A 21,224-nucleotide genomic window follows, 5' to 3' on the forward strand; every position below is an offset into this window, starting at 1 on the left:
TTCTTAATACAATTGAGGTAATTTAAAAAATGCGCTATTGTTTTTACTTGATCCAACCATTAAAAAATAATATATCTTTAGCTAAATGGGGAAAAATAAATATATATTTTGAATATTTTGTTAATTTAAAAAAATAATAATTAAAAAAAATAATATTGTTATTATTAAGTTACGCAAGTGTTTTAGTTATTTATTATTGTGACAGCTTTTTTGGCGATCAATACCATTTTCAAGTTTTGGTTAAGCCCAACCCACTGTTTGAAAATGGCCTTGAACGTCGGAAAAGAAATGAAGCCGTTTTCTCAGGATCAGGATAGCTGAAGGGACTGAAATTTTGGATACGAACTGAGCATTATGGACTAAAGTTGAATCAATGACAAAATCTGCACAACATTGAATTTGTGGAAATATCATAATTTTTATGGTCACAGATGCAAGACTTGCGTTCGAACTTTATCTCAGGATCTTTATCTCTCAAGACCGAATTTATTTAAATTATGGATGCATAGTAAGAATGATGGTCTGAATCAATGACAAAATCTGCAGAAAATAGAATTTTTGGAAATATCATCATTCTTTTCAATCAATCACAATAATAAAAAAATAAAATACTTGCAGAGCTTTAAAAACATTATTAAATTCGGCTTACATTAAATTTTATAAAAAAAATTAAAAGGAGTTCTACGAATTAAACGCATAGACAATAAAACGAAGATCTTATATTTACTAGGCTCATGAAAATAGCATTAAAACTCATCCAATGGGAGAATTATTTATTATTTTTTTATCTCTTGTAATTTTAACAGAATTGAAAAATATATTTTTTCCTAATTTTTACATCCAGTTATTTTCCAGTGGTAAGCAATAGTAATAATATGACATATATATTTTTTCTTTTCCAATTTCCAAAACAGCTTACGTGAAAAAGTTCGATTTGTGTCTGCCATAGAGCAGCGCGATGTGGATAAAAGGGATTCTTTCTTTGTTAAAATCGGTCGCCGTAATTGGCGGTATTTCTTCAAAGGGATCCAATCGGCTCTGTCCCCGGCAATAAGATGCCTATCACTTAACAAATTAGACTCATCAGTATACCGTCGGCCTGTCTGGCTTCCCAATAGTCCCAATAGTGCCCATAGTCCGTCCTGTGACTCAATAGTCCCCGAACAGATTGGAATGCGTCCCACCTACCCACCCCACACAACCCCTGCGCCAGAGAAAGGCAAACATTTCCTTACATAAATAAATAATATTAGGTTTTCACTATTCGCTTGATTGGTGGGTAGATACAAGTGTATTTTCAATAAGTAACGATCCACAATTTCCAAAGAAAACATCGTTTTTTTTCCAGAATGAACTGTGATAAGGCCAAAGCAAAATCTATCACTTTTTGAAATACACTTATTTAGAGTTACGTCCAATGACGTTACAATAGATCTAGACTTGTTATTGTTTCACAAAATCAAGATAAAACGTAGAAAATAAGAAACACTCATGATATTTACAGTAAATTGTTAATTCAAAGGTTGTTCATTTTAGAATTAGAATAGAATAATGTAGAATTTATGATTTATGATGAAAATAGGTAACTCCATTAATGGAAGACTGAACGCAGTTGGCGCTTGCAAAAAATTGTCCAAAGAAGCGAAGTTAGCAGTCCACAATGGAGTGCTGGTACCTAACTACCCTGATGTATTGAAGTGAGGCATGGAACTGGCAAAGAAAGTATGAAAGTAGATTGGATGCTTTTGAAATGAGATCCCTGAGGCGTATGTGTGGTCAAACCATGTTTGATCGTGTGAGTAATGTGGAGATCCGCAAAGAGTGCAAGGCTGGTGTAAGTGTAATGAGTAAGATCAAGAAAGGGACGCTTAGATGGTTTGGGCATGTAGAGCGAATGAGCGAAGAAATAGTGTAAGGAGAATATACGATGCAAATGTGAATGGTAGCAGAAGTCGGGGACGCCCGAGGAAGTCATGGCACGACCAAGTGAATCAGATACTTGAGTCGGGCCATGTCAAGAGTCAGAACAATAAAATAGTATGTATGAGACGATGTATGAATGTGATTGAGGCAAGGAGTGTGTGCCAAGACCGAGTGGTTTGCCGGTCCGTCCTCTCTGCCTACCACTGCGGGGAAACAGCGTGATGGTTAGTTAATTAGTTATATTTTATCCTTTTGTCATTATAATTGTTGTGTAGAAATATAGGTATTTGGATGTTATATCTATGGCTTAGTGATAAATTTATTATCTTATCTGGAATTTAACATTATGCACCCATTTTCAATTTTCGGGTAATCTCTTGGGCCAGCTAGTAGACAAGTTCAGAAAAATGCGCGCGTGTGTGTGTAAGTGCCACCAAAAGTTGATAGAATTCATTGTCATCGATTACAACTCTATTTTTCCGAGTTTCAGCTCGATCGGGTGTCGGTAAGCGGATTAATTTCCACTTACAGGATTTGTATTTATTCATGAAAAATATATCGAAATTCAAATATGAGATTAACTTTAAAAAATATTGTTAATGCAAGGTTTAAAAAAAACAACTCCAATAATTTATTGTGTACTAAAATGTTTTATTTTACGGTACGAGAATAATTGTTTCAACCTTTAACTATTGCTTACATTAGGTAAAAATGTAAGCAATAATTAAATGAATGAACAAAAATAAATTATATATAGCGAAATCAAGTAATTTCATGTAAAAAAATAATACTACCCAATAATAAATAAAAAATGGTAGTTATTCGTAAATCCCTCGCAAAAACACAAGTAACACAGGAGCAATTCGATCAGTCCGCTCCGGGCGCCGACTTGACTTGGCACCAATGAGTCAAGTAGCCAAGGCGCTGTAAGATCAAACACCTGATGACAACGCCCTTGAGATTTTTACTAGCGCCATGTGCCGTTTGGATCAGAACCGGCTCAGTGTATATTTTTTTGTACACATGACCGTATTATTTAACATTTCAGAATCTAATCATAGTTCTGCATTGCTTGCTATATATTATGTAAATGGATAGAGAACACAAGTTCTTGAAATCAAGGAATCTGTTTCTCAAGTTTCAAAAAGATAAATAAAATATAATTTTGTCTTCTTATTTGTTCATAAACGTGTACACTATAGAGTACGTCAAAATAGAAACAGACATTCCGTACAGATTGTGTGAACTTCATGATTCCAGAACTCAACTTTACGACTTTTCTGCCATATTTTCTGTTTATCTGTAAAGTTTGATCTTTTTAGATGAATTTTATATTCAACTACTTGGCTCACGTACCAGGTTTTGCGCCCTCTGATACCTCCATCTTAGTGTAGGTACCTAAATATCCACCCGAAGCTTCGATTGGGGTGGGGGGGTTGGGCCGGTCCTAGTTAGGGGTAGGTGAATAGATCCGGCTTCCCATTAAACGCTACAATCCGTCAGCAATCACCCGGTGAGATTGGTTTTGGAGTATGAATCATGGAATGATTTGTCGGCATCAAAGAGAAGTTTATTAAATTGAACCCAATCATCAGCATAAACCAAGATGCGACTTTTGAAGTAATGGTCAAAGAGTAATAAAATTATCTATTTGCCTTGACAAAATAATATAGATAAATATTTATTTACGATTATGTATATAACCGAACCTTTTCGTATGTGAAACTTTATAAGAGCCCTCCTATACGTAGAATTACGACGTATTTAGCTTCCCCAATGAACAATTTTGTGAGATGTGAAGGAGAAAATAAGGATTTTTATTTGTTTATTTATTTAGAACAGAAAATACATATTTTACATTTGTAAAATGTTTTTCCTAAATGTATTAATCTATCGTTTTTAGCTTTATTATTAATTTTTATGACACTTAATATATTATATTGGAATCTATTTTCCATAACTGTGCTTCTTTTATTTTGCCTTCTTTTCCGATTCTATTTATTTTTTTTCGAAAATTAACAAAATTTTATGTAAGAACCTTCAGAAGTGTAAAAAATCTGTAACCGTTTCTAAAGAACATTCTCTGAAAACCCGTTATTTGTTAGGATTATTTAATGTTTTGGGTTTTAATTTCAGCTTTTTCGAAAAAAACATTATACTAACGTTTTCTACGGAAATCCGTTATTTTGCAAAAGCAATACAGAAAGCTTTCAAAACCGTAACTTGAAATTACACTTTCTTATAAATTACTGAGGAAGCCATGGCCCAACCAAGTTAATCAAATACTTGAGTCGGATAATGTCAAAAGGCGGAATAACGGAATAGTATTTGAGAGGCAACGCGTGAATGTGAATGAGGAGAGAATTGTGTGCGAAGACAGAGTTGGAGTGTCGGTCTATTCTTTCTGTCTACCTCTGCGTGGTTATGGTGAAAAGGTTGCGAGTGTTTTTCAGATAAGTTCACAAAAAATGTTAACTTTTTATTTCACTGGAGATGAAATTGACATCTTCATTTTTTGTCAAAAAAGCTTAAAAGCATTATTTAATGATTGTCAGGTACTTCCTGATACACCTTTTATATAAAAAATATTTTTTCAGCTGTAAATATTAAAACAAAATACAACGGTCAAAAAGAGTCTCGGCCACCAAATTGTCATCTACAATTTTTACTCTAAATAAACGATATACGTTATCCATAAAACGATGCATCTTGGGTTATTTAATGACTATATTGCTATTTTGAATGCAATTTTTCAAATGCGGTTTAGAAAAGATGACAAAAAAGTTAAAACTAACCTTACCTAACCCAACCTAACCTAACCTACTTAACCCAGTTAATAAAGTTTTTGTTTCATCACTTTCCATGACTTTATATAACTTTTTAAAGATGTGATGAACTATCATTTTAATGAGTTATCCGGTCACCTTCAAATGAATAGATTTTATAATGCCGTAGAATGTAATGATAAAGACATCTTTATAAGTAGCTTCGTATATTTTAAAGAACGTTTGCCAATTTTATTAGCTATAAACCAATATGATGTCATGGTAAATAAAAGCATTTGAACTAAAAATAATGTAATGCTTTATTATTATTTTTTTCCTTCTCTGTACTCGATACGTTTAGTATTTTATTATTCTCATAATAAATGTGTTATTTCAATAGCAAACCTTTATTTACAAATTAATTAAACTTTTATTTCCGCATTCTGTGAACATTATTAATTTGAGTATTAACGGCAATTTCATTAATGTGATACCTGTTAACGCTCTGTAAATGTACAAAAAAATAAATAAATAAACCGAAGCATCATTAGTGACAAGTTTTCGTGTACGTCCTCATACAATAAACAAGTTAAATAACTGGTGCAATATCAGTTAAGATTACACTTAAATAATATATTTTTAGGCCTACAAACCCCTGAAAAACCCTATGTAATCGTTGAGTGAATTATTAATACAAGAAAAACTACCTCTATTTTTGCTCTCGGAACATTTTATACGGAGGGTTGTAATCTGAAAGTGTTTTATTTGCGCTAAGTCCATACTTTAAGCCCGCCTTACAGCTTACCCCGTACTACGGGAAGCAAGTTGACCACCACGTGATTGCGGGGGTCATTTGTCAATCAAGCACATACACTCATAATATTGTGTTACACTCAACGTCATTATAAAGGAAAATAAATACGCCACTGCTAAACGGAATAAATAAGGGGCTATGATTGATTGAGCATGAAACACACTGCTTGAGTCAAAGAATAACAAACACAAGAATTGAGTCGTGGGCGGGTTTCGTGATCCAAAAGTATGACCTATTTTGCTTAAATTTTAAATACAGAAATAATATTAATCATCTTTTTGAAATTTCGTTCAAATAGAATAGCGATATACGATGTCAGGCAGAGTAAGAGAAGCGTTTGCTAAATGGGCCAGAACCAAAATGGTATGAGTCGGTCGCAATATCAGTTTCCTTTCAAATCTACATAGAAGGCATTTCCAGTGTGTATTATATTTTCAGTGGTTAGGGTGATTATTTTTTTCTTTAAAAAAACAAGTCAAGCGTGAAACTTTCGTATAATATTAACACTAAAGATAAAATTTAGGTTATCAGTGAAATTACACGCTTTGAATTTGAAATGCAAGGAAATATAAAAAAAATGTATATTTGTTGCTAATATTGTACCAGAATAAAATTAAATACTTAAATGCTTTTTACATTTTTTCACCTGAAAACAACCAACCTTCTTTTTGTACGAAAGGCTTTCTTAGTGCTGAATCTCCCACTTAGGTACTTTATAGTTTGTGTTGTATTCCCACAAACAGTTCTCCAACTCGTGGAAGGAGACTTTAAATAATAAGTTATTTGTGTTAAATCAGGGATTTATTAATGGTGACTCGATAGTCGACCTAACTAAAAGCTGGCTAAATGAGATCTCAAAACACCAAGTTTGTCTGGGAACATTCTAACTGGCCCTGGCGACTACTGGCTACTAGCTGCCATCTTGCGGACTTCCAATCAAGCTCTATGCATTGTCCTCTATGAGTGCATCTGCGAAGCTCTTACGAACTTAATTCCCAACATCTTAATACCCAGTACTTACTTACGTTTCGAAGTTGATGAATGAATATTAGCAAGGCTTAATTTATAAAAAAATGTTTGTACTAAAACGTATGCACGTTATACATAATAGCAAAACCTACTGCGAATTCTGATAGGCGGTATTCACCAATAAGCTATCATAACAAGTTAATTAATTGCTTTGCAGCAACGGTTGTAATAATTTTCCATCTGAATGCAGAAATTAGATTATTATATCTACATTCTACAAAGCAGTGCTTCCAGTTTAATTATATTCAATGAATTCATGTACAAAGTGTATAGTTCCCAGTATTTTTAATTATACTGTCTAATCAATTAAACAAATAAATTAATAAAATTGATTTTTTAACCAATTTTTTAAACAAGAATACAATAATTTCATGCACTGACTAATGATTCATTGTATAATCCAACAGACTATATTCTTAGGTTGAACGTGAAGAAATTGAAAGGAAAACATAAACAGACATTTCTAAGTCATAATCAACTTGATTAGTTCCAAGATATTATTTGGTCTAACGAATTCAATTATTAACTAAAAGTAATTCTATACAAATCGACGTACACAAATAGTTGTTCGTCAAGGTAAAAGCACTCTGTATTTTCAAAGAACATGACATTTCGACAATTCTCACGATCGATATAACCTTACGAGGGTAATTCTGAAAATTGTTGTTTACCCATCCTGTCAGATGTTTTCTTTTTTCCCTCGCAAAGAAAAACAACATATATTCATTATTCATTCAATCATTTATAGGAAAATATTTCAGGGAATATATTATTGGTGAGCGGGAGTCCTTCTACATTGGATTCTCAAATTGAAGGCTGTTTATGTGTTGAAACAATAACACAAGAAGGGAAGTAATAACAAGATGAATGCTAGATAATAATATTGATGGAGTGAGGTGAATCTTCGATGAGAAAAATAAAGCGGTTCCTTACATGCTTGAGTATCACTTCATTTTTTTAAGGATCAACTTACAATATTATGTCAATACATTCTTGTTCTTGTTATTATATTATATTGATACTAGCTGAAGTCTCCGGCGTTGCCCGGGCTTTACGCAGAGTTCGTGAAAAATATATATATAAGTGAGCAAAATTTCATTAAAGTTTCAAATTTATGCTTTAAGGGGTTTCAAAAGATGATTTTCGAAAACTCGTGTAGATAGTGAAGGTCACTTTCCTCCTGTTTGATGTGTGCAAGATATCATCAATATTGAAAAAAAAACTGTAGATTTGTATATCTATATATTTTTTGATTTATGTTAAACCGCACATAAGATGCAAGATTCCAAACTGCTCCCAACCGTCTGGAGCCAGTGACATTATGGTATACCCAATTGAGGTATGTTGTGAGGCTGAAGGCAGTGTGGAGGGGAAGGCGATGGGGAAGAAGAAGGTGGGGAGCAAGCTATTCAGCTATTAAGATCTGGTCATCAAACACGGCCAAAACCATTTCAAGCAATGATTCAATTCTGAACCAGTGTTGTGAACCAGTATTACTGTGTATTTTTCCACTCTGTAACGCGCCGCAAATATAATAATTTTGAATGTGTAAATTGTGAAATAACACAAATTAATCAAATAAATTTTTCTTGCGCACGCCGGGATTGGAACCTGCAACCTCCAGCTTATTAGTCGAGAGCTTTACCATCGACTACGGAGGCCGTCACAGGCACTCTTCTGTATATACCGGTGCCCGGGTGTAAAGTGCGCTAACTTCGGTAGACGATTCCCCGAAGTTCGGTAAAAAGATAATAACTTGAACAAGACTTGTAAGTCACTGCTTATTTTGGTATTGTGTATTTCCCATACTCTGCTTATTAGAGTTACTTACTTATTTTAGCCTGAAATAATTTTAAAATATTCCAGGCCATACGCTATCGGCAGTACGTACCAACTGTCAAACTTTACGGTTCTTCTATTGACACGAGTAAAATTTGTTAAGTGAAACCATTTTTTTGATATTTAAAAAAAAAAATTTAAACATCTTATTTTCTGAATAAATTTATTTAGTTTGAAGTATTCAACGCTTGTTTTTCTTCCGATTGCTGAGTTATGGAGTTCTTCAAACTTTAAATTCTAATATATCAGAAACGTTAAATGTACTTAACCAACTTCTGGTTAATAATAATAAGTAACTTTTGAAAAGAATACTTATTATTCTGAGATGTAATGTTAATACACGGACGTAATAAAATTTCAAAAATGATGAGGCATGTGGGCACCATTTCGTCTTCTTTTTAATTCAATTTTGATGATATATTTCAATTATAAAACCACACGAAGAAAATGACTATTGCTGATTTATTAAAATAGTGTTAAAATCGTGCTTGCAGGTCGCTTCTTGATAAATTTTTTATATTTTTTCGTTGTAAATTTTTTTTGGAAAAAGCTAAATATCATTAATTTCAAATGTTTAAAGTTTTGTGGATTGTTAGTGTTTGCTTCAGTGTAATCAAATATCAATGAATACTAAATGTTTTTGCACGAAGGGTGTAAATTAAAAGCTCAGACCGCGCTGCCCGTAAGGTCATCTGCTATATTTAAGGTCATCTGCTATATGTAAGGACATCTGCTATATGTTAGGTAATCGGCTATATTAAAAGTCATTTGCTAAATCTAAAGTCATCTGCTACTTGTAAAGTCATCTGCTATATGTAAGGTCATCTGCTATATATTAGGTCATCTAATATAAGTAGGGTCATCTGCTAAATGTGCTTTACACCTTCATCTAAGTAGCCTGTTAAGCAGCAGAGACCGATACCGTGATCAAGTCTTGTGTTACGAGCGAGGGTAGTTGGATGGAATTCGATGACGTTACCCGCCGTAGCCACTGAGAAGGGTCATTTGTCCCGAGGGCGTCGCAAGAGGTCGGAAAGTGTGTCGGCAAATGTGTTATCGACCACCGAAGAGATATATTGAAAGATGTTTGCTGTGGCTGCGTCCGTGTGCCGGAATTAAGAGAACTTGTATCTTACCTTGTGTGAAATTGATCAAAGAACTTCAAATTTAAAAAACTGTCTTGAACATATTTTATTTTTCAATTCCATTCGATTTTTTTAACTGTGATTACTGTCCCGAGTGAGTGGGACAATCCCCAATTATTATGGTATTTTACGAGGCTGAAGGGTGTGGAAAAAGGAAGGAAATGGGGAGGGGAAGATTTTGTGGTATTGGCCATTCACACCTGGTCACTAAAAACTATCTTCGACATTTTTTCTTCAGAATATTACATTTTTCAAAAAAAAGATTTACGCTAACTGCTTAGCTAAGACAGTGTGAACTTTTTTCACTTTTCTGTTTAACACGATACCTACATTTAATATTTTTCTCCCTTTAAATAAAAATAAATAAAGTGTTACTTACTTGCTTCTGTACGAAATGATGCAAGCAAAGTTAATGTTTTTTTATATTGTTTTGTTAACTATTACTGTCTTTATCTGTGTTTAAAAAACGAAGTTATTTTAAGCAACGCGTTGATTCTGAATGGAAGTCTTTCACCAGGTTTACATATACTGAAAATATCTGCCATTAATTAGTAATATTAATAATGTCTGGAGTCAAAAAGTCTAAATGAGGATTTGTGGAATCAGATTTCTAATCGGTGTAGATTACACGTCCAGGTATTTGATGTTCAGTGGTAGGTAGCGAATGTGAGGTTGTTAGGTTGGTAACCAGTGACAGTGGTCGGATCGACAGAGGGTCAAAGTTACCTGAGTCAGGTTGCGGATTACCCGAGGTGGGCAGTGAGCTGTGCTAGTGAGCATACCTGTATGTTTACTGTAATTACCTGTGTTAATGCTGGTCATTATGTATGTTAAACAAGCGTCTGATAGTCCTACATAGTTTTTACCCATTTCCCGTTTTTTAAATCAAAGTTTATTTAAGATCACCAACAATGGAGCTTTCTTTCTTCAAGTATCAGTGCGCGTTAAGCACGTGCACTATTGCTACATTTATTAGGAGCTGTACCGAATTCATCGAACTCAAGAAGCCAATTTTTACATATATGCTGATTTATACCATTCAATGGGTCACGAATGGCGCTGCCTATCACCTGGATGGAGAATTATCCCTAGATCGTTCAAGAAACGGCCAGGTTCAACAGAGGGCGGTATGATATTATTCTGTCAATAAATAAATTTATTCTTATAATATAAACACAGTTGTGGTTAAGATTTTGTAAGAAATCGAGACGGAAACCGTTGTAAGAGCTCCCAGCAAAAAACTTGGAAGTTTGAAGCAAAACAGGAAGTAGAGGATTAATTTAATTGGGATTGGTACACCAACAAAAATAAATATTTTTTTAAACTTTTGGATGTTTACGAGAAAGATCACGAAAAAAGAGAAATGTTATATTCGGGATATATTTTCAACAATAGATTAACGGTAACCAGATAAATTATCACAATGATAATAATAAAAGTTCTATAAAGTCACGGAAAGTGATGAAACAAAAACTTTAGTAACTGGGTTATGTACGTTAGGTTAGGTTAGGTTAGCTAATGACTTTATATCACTTTTTAAAAGTGTGTTGAATTGTCACTGTGTTGAGTTATCAGGGAACCCAGAATAACATCATTATAACTGGGGTATGAAAACATCCAGAAGTTATTTTTTTCTTCTTCAGGCGATACACGGAGAAATACGGGTATTGCTGATTTATTAAAATCCTGTCATGAAGGTGAGAGCATGCGATTTTATAATAAACTATTAGTTCTTTCATAATATATCGGAACACATGTACATGCAGCTGCGTTTATCCTGTTATTACATAATGACAGAATGCGAAAATATTTTATTTTTTAAGAACGCGCGTTCTGACGATACCATATAACATTCGTGTTTTACTGAAAGTTTATTAAGAAATCTGTAAATTAATTCTTAAAAGGCCTACATTCCTGTTTTTGACAGGAATAAAAATAATTTTAGGAGATTTTTAATAAATTAGCGATATTTTATATCAATAAAAATAATAATAGTGTTAATAACTTTGTGAGTTTCAAAAGGCAATTAATTTTAGACCTATTTGCTAGTTAGTAACGTGTAATATTTATTAGCTTTAAAAAAAGGTCTTGCTTTCATACTTCGATTAACTTCACCATATTATTTTCTAATTACCTTATGAGTAAATTATATTTAGCTATTCTATCCATGTACATGTTACACTTACATACATATACTGTCAGCTTACTATGTAAAAGCCCGATAGGGCGTTAATAAATAATAATAAATAAATAAGTTTTCTCCGCGTATTTTGCGCATATCATTGCGCTTATCATTGATTTCTGTTATAATTAATTTGTTCGTTTAATCAATCTTATTTCCGTAACCCATTAGCCTAATAATCACCCACACTCCATTAGCCTCGAAGGTTCTAACAGTTAAACCAGACCCTCAGCCAATTGGTCTTTTCCTCGGGCGGGGGTCACATTCACTAATTATGTGTGTCGAGAAGCAGGTGTGTGTAGTAGGTACCCTTGTCAGTATTATACATGTTTGTGGAAGGTTTATTAAATCAATATCGGGAATACAGCAAATACCCAGTTGTAAATGCCATTTAGTGGTTTACATAGATGCTTGAATAAAAAGCCTATAACATCAACTCAATAAAATATCATTTTTTTTCACATAACTTAACTTTAAATATTGATTATCATAATTATTCATGAGGAGGCAGCATTCTGCTGATTATCTGGTGTTTAATTTGACAAAAAGTGTAACGGTAATTGAGTTGATTTAAAATTTGAAAAAATCTATTTTTAAATATTTTTAAACATAAAAATCTAAATAAAATTTGGTTAGACTGAGGATTGTACTTCCCTTCACAGGGATTGGAGTCTCGCGCTAACAACCTCGCCAAATGATGATCGGGTAAGACCGACATTTACTTTGTAAATTAACAGCTGCGTTGTCATCTAATTACAGAGAAATGTGTATGTGCTATACGTGATTGCCACCAAAAGTTGACAACGAATCTATCTGCCGAATTTCAACTCGATCGAGTGGCGGGAAGTGGTTTTTCCGATTCGAAATTTTTCATTAATTCATATTACCGAAGAAAAAAAAAATTTAAAGAGATATACTTAAAAAAAAGTAAATCCTATATTCTCTTCAAATAAGAATGCAATCGTGATAGCATATTTATAGCACCGATGATATGCTGTGGAAGTTTGATCTGTGTTCACTACTCTTTTTGAAAGGAAGTGTTTCCTGGGATTAAATGAAAATATATATTTTTGGTGTTGTGACAACCTGCCTTTTATTTATTCTGAAAAACTGCCTTTTACTTACCGTGAAAAACTCCTTTTTATTTATTGTGGAATACTGCCTTTTATTTATTGTCGAAAACTGCATTTTCATCATTTGCTAACACCATACAACTTTCTCATTAGTATATTTTCTGTGTAATTTCACTAATGTTTAACTAATGAATTAAGCTTTATAACCATTGTTACTACAACAAATAGTTAACATAACTGCATTATATTAATTTCTTGTAAAAGCTCACTAGGGCGTCAATAAATAAATACATCATTAAAGGTAGTGTACACTTTCGAAATATTTTTGTTTTTGTGGTGTCTTCTCACCACGTTGGCTTTTTACCGTTTTTCTCTAGATATTTGTACTTAATAAGGCATTATTTTTCTCCACACAGATCAGTCACCTACGACCTGGGAACAATAAAGCAGCGTCTTTGATGGTTAACTTCCATACTTCCTACTGAGCTAGATACCTATAAGTTTATAACTCCTGATTTTATTAGATTAGCTATTTTCTGGTAGGATTTTTTCATTCTTGTGGGTTTTTCAAATAGAAGATCTTAAATAATTCATCCTTGTACTTAACATGCAGCCACGAAATGTGGCTTAAACCAATCTTCTGTTCTAAGGATTATCATCTCCAATACAACTACTTTCGCTATTGCTAGCGATGGCCCAGTACTTTGGCACAGATCTGTTTTAATAGTGACTATGATTCTTCTCTAAAGATGTTTTGGTTTAAGCGTGCTTGAAGAGCATTGTAAAATCATTACGGTGATTTGTCTGTTGATATACCAAAGGCTAGGCTGATTAAATGTCGACGAAATTATGAAGTCAGTGTTGTCAAAATTCGCTATTTAAAATAGTCTAATTACTCTGTTTATTTAAAATGCTTGCGGCGATCAACACAGATCGCCACCATTCGCAAACCGTCGTTGCTCGATGGCACTGACTTGATCGTGTGACACTTAAAATCCACCGCGCACCAGGGTCTCCTGTACTGTAGTTGACCTTTTATACAGAATTATGACGTTTTACTGCCTAACAAGTGCGGTAAATAAATTTAATAACTGCTTAATAAAAAGTGAATGTGGCCACCGAGACTACTTCATTGAATACTAAACTTTAGTCATGATTTAATCATCTTAAGATTTAACGCGTTTCATCAAAACAACTCCGGCAATATCCAACAACGAATAGACCCACGGGTTATGAAAACACCCGCGCCTCAAGAGTTTAGTGTTTTAAAGAATTTTATGAAAGCTTGGGGATTTTCTGCTCCAGCCGGGCCCAAGTAGGGAAGATTATACTGAGATCTGCATAATTTTCAAGTAGTTTGAAATGTGGCGTTTTATCTTTCTTTCGCTCTCAACCAGGGCTGTAGAATAATTACAAAATAATGATTTATGTCCTTATTTAAAAAAATTAATATAGCAGCTCTTAAATTATAGTTTTTCTTGCCTCAAGGATTAAAACGTAGATCAATTAGAAAACAATAATTTATGGACAGAAGAATTCTCTTAATTGTTGAATCAACTCATTTTTATCATGACGTCTTGTTTTCATCTAACACTCAGGACTGGTACCAGTCGAACCAATGTTATTTTTCTACTTTTGTTTCGCGATAAAATTGTATATTTGTGAGCATTAATTATCTAACAGTAATAAGAAGCTCTTGTCGGGAATCTAAACATCTATTTCAAAGCTACTCAGTTTTATAATCATGAACCACAACAGCATAAAAGAATCATTATATTTACTGTCATCAACATTATTAGGTAGCTCTAAAATTGCAATAATTTGCAGAACTGCAATTGATCTATACCATATGCCAACACAACAACCATGCACAAGGCTGCGGTCCTATACAAGGCTAATAACAAAATATATATTTAACATTCCTGTCGTGGATGGAAGCGATGGATGCCTAATGAATGACGCCTATTACCAACAGAAATCTAAAATATGTACAAAATGGAGTGAGAATATTGATAACTTCAAACATATCGAAAATTCAGAATTTAACAGCATCAACTAAGCTTTATGCCATATCAAGAATCTTTAAATTTGTTGGATCATTCAACTGGAAAATATTTGGAGATGAATTCTGACATTAAGGTATTTTTTTATAATAATATAAGATCAAAATTTGTAATTTACAAATGGATAAGACAAAACAGTGAGTCAGAAGCCTCGATAAAACACATGATCAACTTTTTTATGAAATCAAAATCAATTCAATCAAAAAATTACTAATTTTAAAAGTTTATTTTCATTTGCTGATAACCAAAAAGTAAAATGAATAATTTTGAACACGTACAAAATGGAAGGCAAGTCAATATTTTAGATTGAATTTAAATGCATAGTATATTATAATGTTTCATAATCTAGGAGAATTTTCTTAGTTTCATCCCTTTGTTATACGGGAAAGAGCTTACACAAGGGAGATAATCTGGGATTAAGTAAGATGACGACACTGTTTGCTCGGTCCCTGTTCCGGCCTGTTTGAATATTCTTTGTAAAGCACGATTTTTATTTTTGAAATCGTAAGCCGAGGTGAGCGGACATCATATTTATATTAACTTAGTCTATGCATAAACAAAGACGAAAGATCGTGAGCCGTTGTTTAAAAAATAAAAACTTCTAAAACAAAAACAAATAAAGAAGTTGATTGAAATATTAATAGGTACTAATATCAATTTAGGCTCAAAACAGCATCCATAAAGATGACTTAAGCCCTGAGGAAAATAATTTTAAAAGTGAATGTAAAAAAGACCATTCTTTCGAAAAATTCTGTTTTTTTATTCTTATAATAAATTATTTAATCTGTCGCAACAATTTGATTTTATCGGACAGTAATAATATTTGTTGGACATTGAACGACTCTGTAACAAATCTGTGGAAGTAGTTCTGAGTGATTCAGTAAACATTTGGCTCGTAACCATGTCGCTCATATTTGTAAAATCAAAAACTTTGATATGTTTCACATGGTTAGGTACATAAATGTGTAAAAGTAGATTTTCAAGGTCCACTCAAGTATTTTATTTTATTTTTGAACTAAAGAGCTTTAAAATATCCTTAAGAAGAACTTCACGCGGCCCTTTTCATACAACACTTAGATTTGGATGAGGCCAAAATACTTACAAAACATTTTTATTTTTAAATCGAAAGGTACATCAAATGTCTAGTATGGATATGTGCCACTTTATATATATTTGTGTTATGGATTATAATAAACAGGCCATTAGAGAAACCATTTATTAATTTACAGGCTACTTTGGTAATTATTTCTGAGGTAATCATAATTATTTTTATAAAAATTTCGCCATATTTACTATAAAAATATTATGAAATGTAAAAAAAAAATAACGTTATTAAAAAAGCATTTTGAATTAAAATTCCAAAATACTCATTAACGGTGGAATACAAATATGTTGCATATAAATTATAATTTCAACACAAAAAAATAGAAATATGTTGCATATAAATTATAATTTCAACCCAAAAAATACAAATATGTTGCATATAAATTATAATTTCAACCCAAAAAATACAAATATGTTGCATATAAATTATAATTTCAACCCAAAAAAACCTTTTTCGCAAGGTAAGGAAAATTATTTTTTTAATAATTATAATTAACTCGCAAAAAAATGTCGAAATTAGTTCGAAAATCACGCGAAATTGATTTCTTTAAGCCCTATACATCATAATTTAAAACATAAAAAAATAACAAAGCGTACTAGATATTTGATTAATAAATATTTTTTTAAGTGTATTTTGGCCACAAATCCAAATTTAAGTTTTGTATGAGAAACCCCCTTTATTTCCCTCAAAACCATTATAACTTCATAGTAGATGTCAAATTGTTTTTTCCGTGTACTATCAAACAAATTGTAAAACAAACATTAAGAACATCAAATCGTAGCTCAGGGAATTATCGGAAAAAGAAATTACTAGTAATCTAAACATCGCCATAGAAACTACTTGAGAAAAACTACACAAGCAATGAAATTATACCAAAGAAGGTATTGCAAATCCTCTATCTAAAAACTAGTTCAAAAAAAATATTCTATATCTATTTCATATAAACATCTTCTAAAATATGAAAATAATTTTTCGTAAAAAGAGATGATGGAAGTCGAGGTATTTTGTTGTTCGTTTATTTTGAGAGTGGATCACATAACTTTGGATCTGATTGTTAATATTGCTTACAGAACTACGATAAGTGAAATTTAAGACGTTTCAAAAAACCTGTATCATCCAGATACAGGTTTATTGAAACGATATAACTATAAAGTTTTTCTAACAATAATAAGCGTATGTATATAATGTAACCCTCGTCACTCAAATGGACCAGAGTCAATCCCAGCGGTAGAGCCACTTTAGAGTTGACTCAACAAATTGTTTTTGTACCACTTTCCCCTAAAAACTTTTCACACCTCTCTCTCCATTCCGATCTGTCAACAAAGTTTCGATAAGTGGCCGCTAGAGTTTTTTGGTGAATATTAAAGTTTTGAATCAAACTATTGCACTGCTTACCGAAGACATTAACTCTGGATTGATAAATAAAGTGTAAGTGATTCTGTCGAAACAATATTTTTTTTTCATGCATAAATTTTTTTACATTGGGGCTTGCCGTAATATACTCATTTATATTCTCTTACACACAGTTTACGTAATAAGTACCGGTTGTATAATTTTTTTAATAATCAGTATCTTACGTATTTGTATTTGTTAGTAGTAATGTTTCGTGAACACCTCACTAGAAGAACCTGTGCAGAGGTGTTCGCATGTTTTAGGAAAATAGTTATAATGCCGTCATAAGTAAAATCACAGCATCGTCTTTGAGATTCTGAAGGAAGATACTGTTGTTCCACCCAATGATGGATGGATACATCTGAAACCGGTTGGTAAATATGTTAAAATTATTTAGTTTAAAACAAATTTATGTGTTACATTATTAAATTTAAGAAAAAAATTGCGGCTTTTAATATGTTGTTGAAATAGCCTTTTAAGGTAATATGGATTTCAGATGGTAAAAATAATGAATGAGAATGGAAAAGTTAACATATTCCCTACAAGGACTCAGGTCGTCAACCCATTATGCAAACTCCATAGGCATGTTGAGGATGAAAAAAGCGGCGAAGTGAAGGAAATGGGAAAAGGGCAGGAAGTTCCCGAGTATCCAGATCTGGTCCTCAAACATGGTTTAAGCGATTTCAAGCAACCCTTTTATATATTGAATGGTTGTTTCATCAGGGCTATACTGAGGGTATCTATAACTCTTGTAACACACTCTTGTAACTTGAAATTTAATGTAATGAAATTATTCGAATTCAATATTGACATTTAGCATAAAGTTTTGATTAATTCGTGTTTGGATAATTAAAAAATCAACCCGCAAAAACCAAACAATTTTTTTTACTACAATCCATCTGTTTATATTAATGGATGTGTTAAAAAAAATTGTTTGACTAAGGATTGAACCTTCCTCCCCCAGGGACTAGAGTTAACAGCGCTAACAACTGAGTCAAATCCCGATTGCGTAAGACCGATATTAATTTCATTGATTAACTGCTATAATGTCAACCAATTTCATAAAAATGTTTACATGCGTGATTGCCAGCAAAATATTGATTAATAAAATGTTTTGTCAACGACAAAGTCTATCAGCCGGGATGTGGGGAAGTGGTTTAATTTCCACTTCCAAGTTTTGCATGAATTAATTTACGAAAACAAAATCGAATTACATTTAGATATATTTATAGGCCAATGGAAACCCCGTACCATTGCTATTAATGAAAAAATTGGATGTATTCCATAAGGGGAAATAAATTTCCATCAAACGGTAGGAACATATAAATATTTTGTTGATTTTCTCGTTAGTTTCACGAAACGAAACAAAGTTAATATACCGCAATTAAAATTCAGTTAAATGCGAAACAAAATAGCGGATTTCGTTTAAATTTAATTAAAGGAATTTGGTCGGATTGTAAAACACGCGTGGAGTTTGCTGGTCCGCGCAAACAACAAACTGGTGCAGTTTATAAAAATGCAGCGGAACACGTAGCGGAATGGTTTACTACATTTTATTACTGCATGCTGAAATTGCCCAGCGTGAATTCACTGTTTGTTTTTGATTTTATAAACAACTGGTATGGGGATAAGGCAAAACGATGAAATATCTTTAATTTTTTTAGTTTTCGGAATAACTTTATTGAGTAAAATCTCAAATTGTAATATTTAATTATTGAAGACAATATTAGCGATTTCTAAATGAACATCTGAAACAGTAAAATCAGAAAAGGATACGATCACATCTAGGACTCGAACCCAGGACCCTTGTCTTGACTTGTGTCCCGGAAAGACAAAGGGTCCTGGGTTCGAGTCCTAGATGTGACCGAATCCTTTTCTGATTTTTCTGTTTCAGATTTTCGTTTAGAAATCGCTAATATTGTCTTCAATAATAAAATCTTTAATTTTACTGAAAAAATACCTAGTTTTAACTAGTTTCAGTTATAACAAATCTTCTTCCCTTTGTTAACATCTTCAATTTAAGGAATATTCCTCAATTTAAGGAATATTATTCGGCTTAATACAAAAGGGCTGAGGAGGAGGTTTACGGTTCCGTGGTCGAGGGGTAAGTCTGTCAACTAGTAATTCGGAGGTCGCGGGTTCGAATACCAGCGTGCGCAAGTATATTTTATTTGATTATTTTGTTTTACCTCACAATTTATTCACAAAACATAATATTTAGTACATTTGCGGCAACTTCCAGAGTGGAAGATATTCTCAGTTTCGACATGGTGTACCAGAAATGAGACGTTGCTTGAAATAGCTTCAGCCATGTTCAGTGACCAGATCTGAACAGCCAAGTACTTCCCACCTTTCTCTTCCCCATCTCTATCCCCCACTACCTTCAGCCTCACAATATACCCCTATTGGGAATGCCATAGTCTCACTGTCTCTAGACGCATGGGAGCAGTTGGGACTCTTGTGCGGTGTTCACCTATGTTTGGTCTCTCACTAGAGCGATACTGAACGTACCACTCTGGTCCAAGAGCCTATACATAATTGGATGATCCGACTTTTGATCTCCCGACAGGTGACCCCCCGGATATTTGATCCCCGGGAAAGTTGATCTCACGTATTGATCCCCTGAGAGTTGTCCCTTAGACACTTGATTTCTCAGCAACTTGATGCCGAGAAGGATTATTTCTGTTGTAGGTACTTCCTCCCTGATAAAGTATGTAGATAAGATGTAGAACCGCATAACAAAAGTTATATATATATATAGATTAATATCTGCAGGCATTGAATAGAGAAAAACAATAAATGCGTTGTGGGCGTTTTTTTATGATCCAAATATGTCCTAACAAAACTATGTTTTAACCATGATTACGAAATTCCAATGAGATGGCGATGTACAATTTCAGGCCAGTATAAGAAAGATAGATCGCATGATAAATGGTCTAGAACCAAAAGGTACTGAGTCAGTGGCACTAAATGACAATTCTACAAAATAGAGCAATGAGAACCATATTGAAGAAAAATAGATACACATAAATTAAGAACATGTTGAAGGAGTTAAATATCTTGTCATTTAAACAAATTATTTACTTTAATACCATATTTTTAATCTACAAGATAATCAATGGCCATACGTCTAGTGAATTCCTAAGAAAAAATGATAAACTACAGAACAAACACACACATAAGACGAGGAAAAGAAATGAATTGAGACTCCCCTTCAGGAAAAAAACACAGAGTCAAAAGTCATTGATGTACGGAGCGTTGAAGATATTTGGAGAGCTACCAGAAGAAATAAAATCATAAGAAAACATAAAAACATTTAAAATTAAATTAAGAAAATATGTGATTGATTCATTTTAAATGTGTTACTATAATTATATGTATATAAGGATTGTATTAGGACATAGATAACTATGTACCTACTTAAAATACCAAAGTAAACAATAAACAATAAACTTTTATTTCCGTTTAAATTCGTATGGAAGGCACTTCTTGTTTTCTTATTTAATTCTGTGGTAAAACCAGACCTTTTCACTCTTCTACGGGTTTGTTAAGACTTATGAAGTTCAGTATTAAGATGCCTTAAATCAATAATATGATGAAATAATTTTTGATTAACATTTGATGAATTGACGAAATCTTCTAAATATGTTTTTGATTAAACTAAACAAATATTTTTTTTACAAACATCCCACTTATTTAAAGTGATTTTAGGACAGGATTGTCAGGTTTAAAAAAAAAGTATGACATATCTTCCACGGTTGTTTTTCATCACTTTCATGTATTTGCAAAACGGAAAAGTTTTCGCTACTGTTTTTGTTTATTACGTACGCCATTTTTTGCGCGGATTGATGAAAAATGAGCAGTCATTTGATCACGTATTTTTACACTAAAAAC

This window comes from Hesperophylax consimilis, chromosome 13 (assembly GCF_061612785.1).
Source record: "Hesperophylax consimilis isolate HC1 chromosome 13, BYU_Hcon_1.0, whole genome shotgun sequence".
NCBI classification, from domain to species: Eukaryota; Metazoa; Arthropoda; class Insecta; order Trichoptera; family Limnephilidae; genus Hesperophylax; species Hesperophylax consimilis.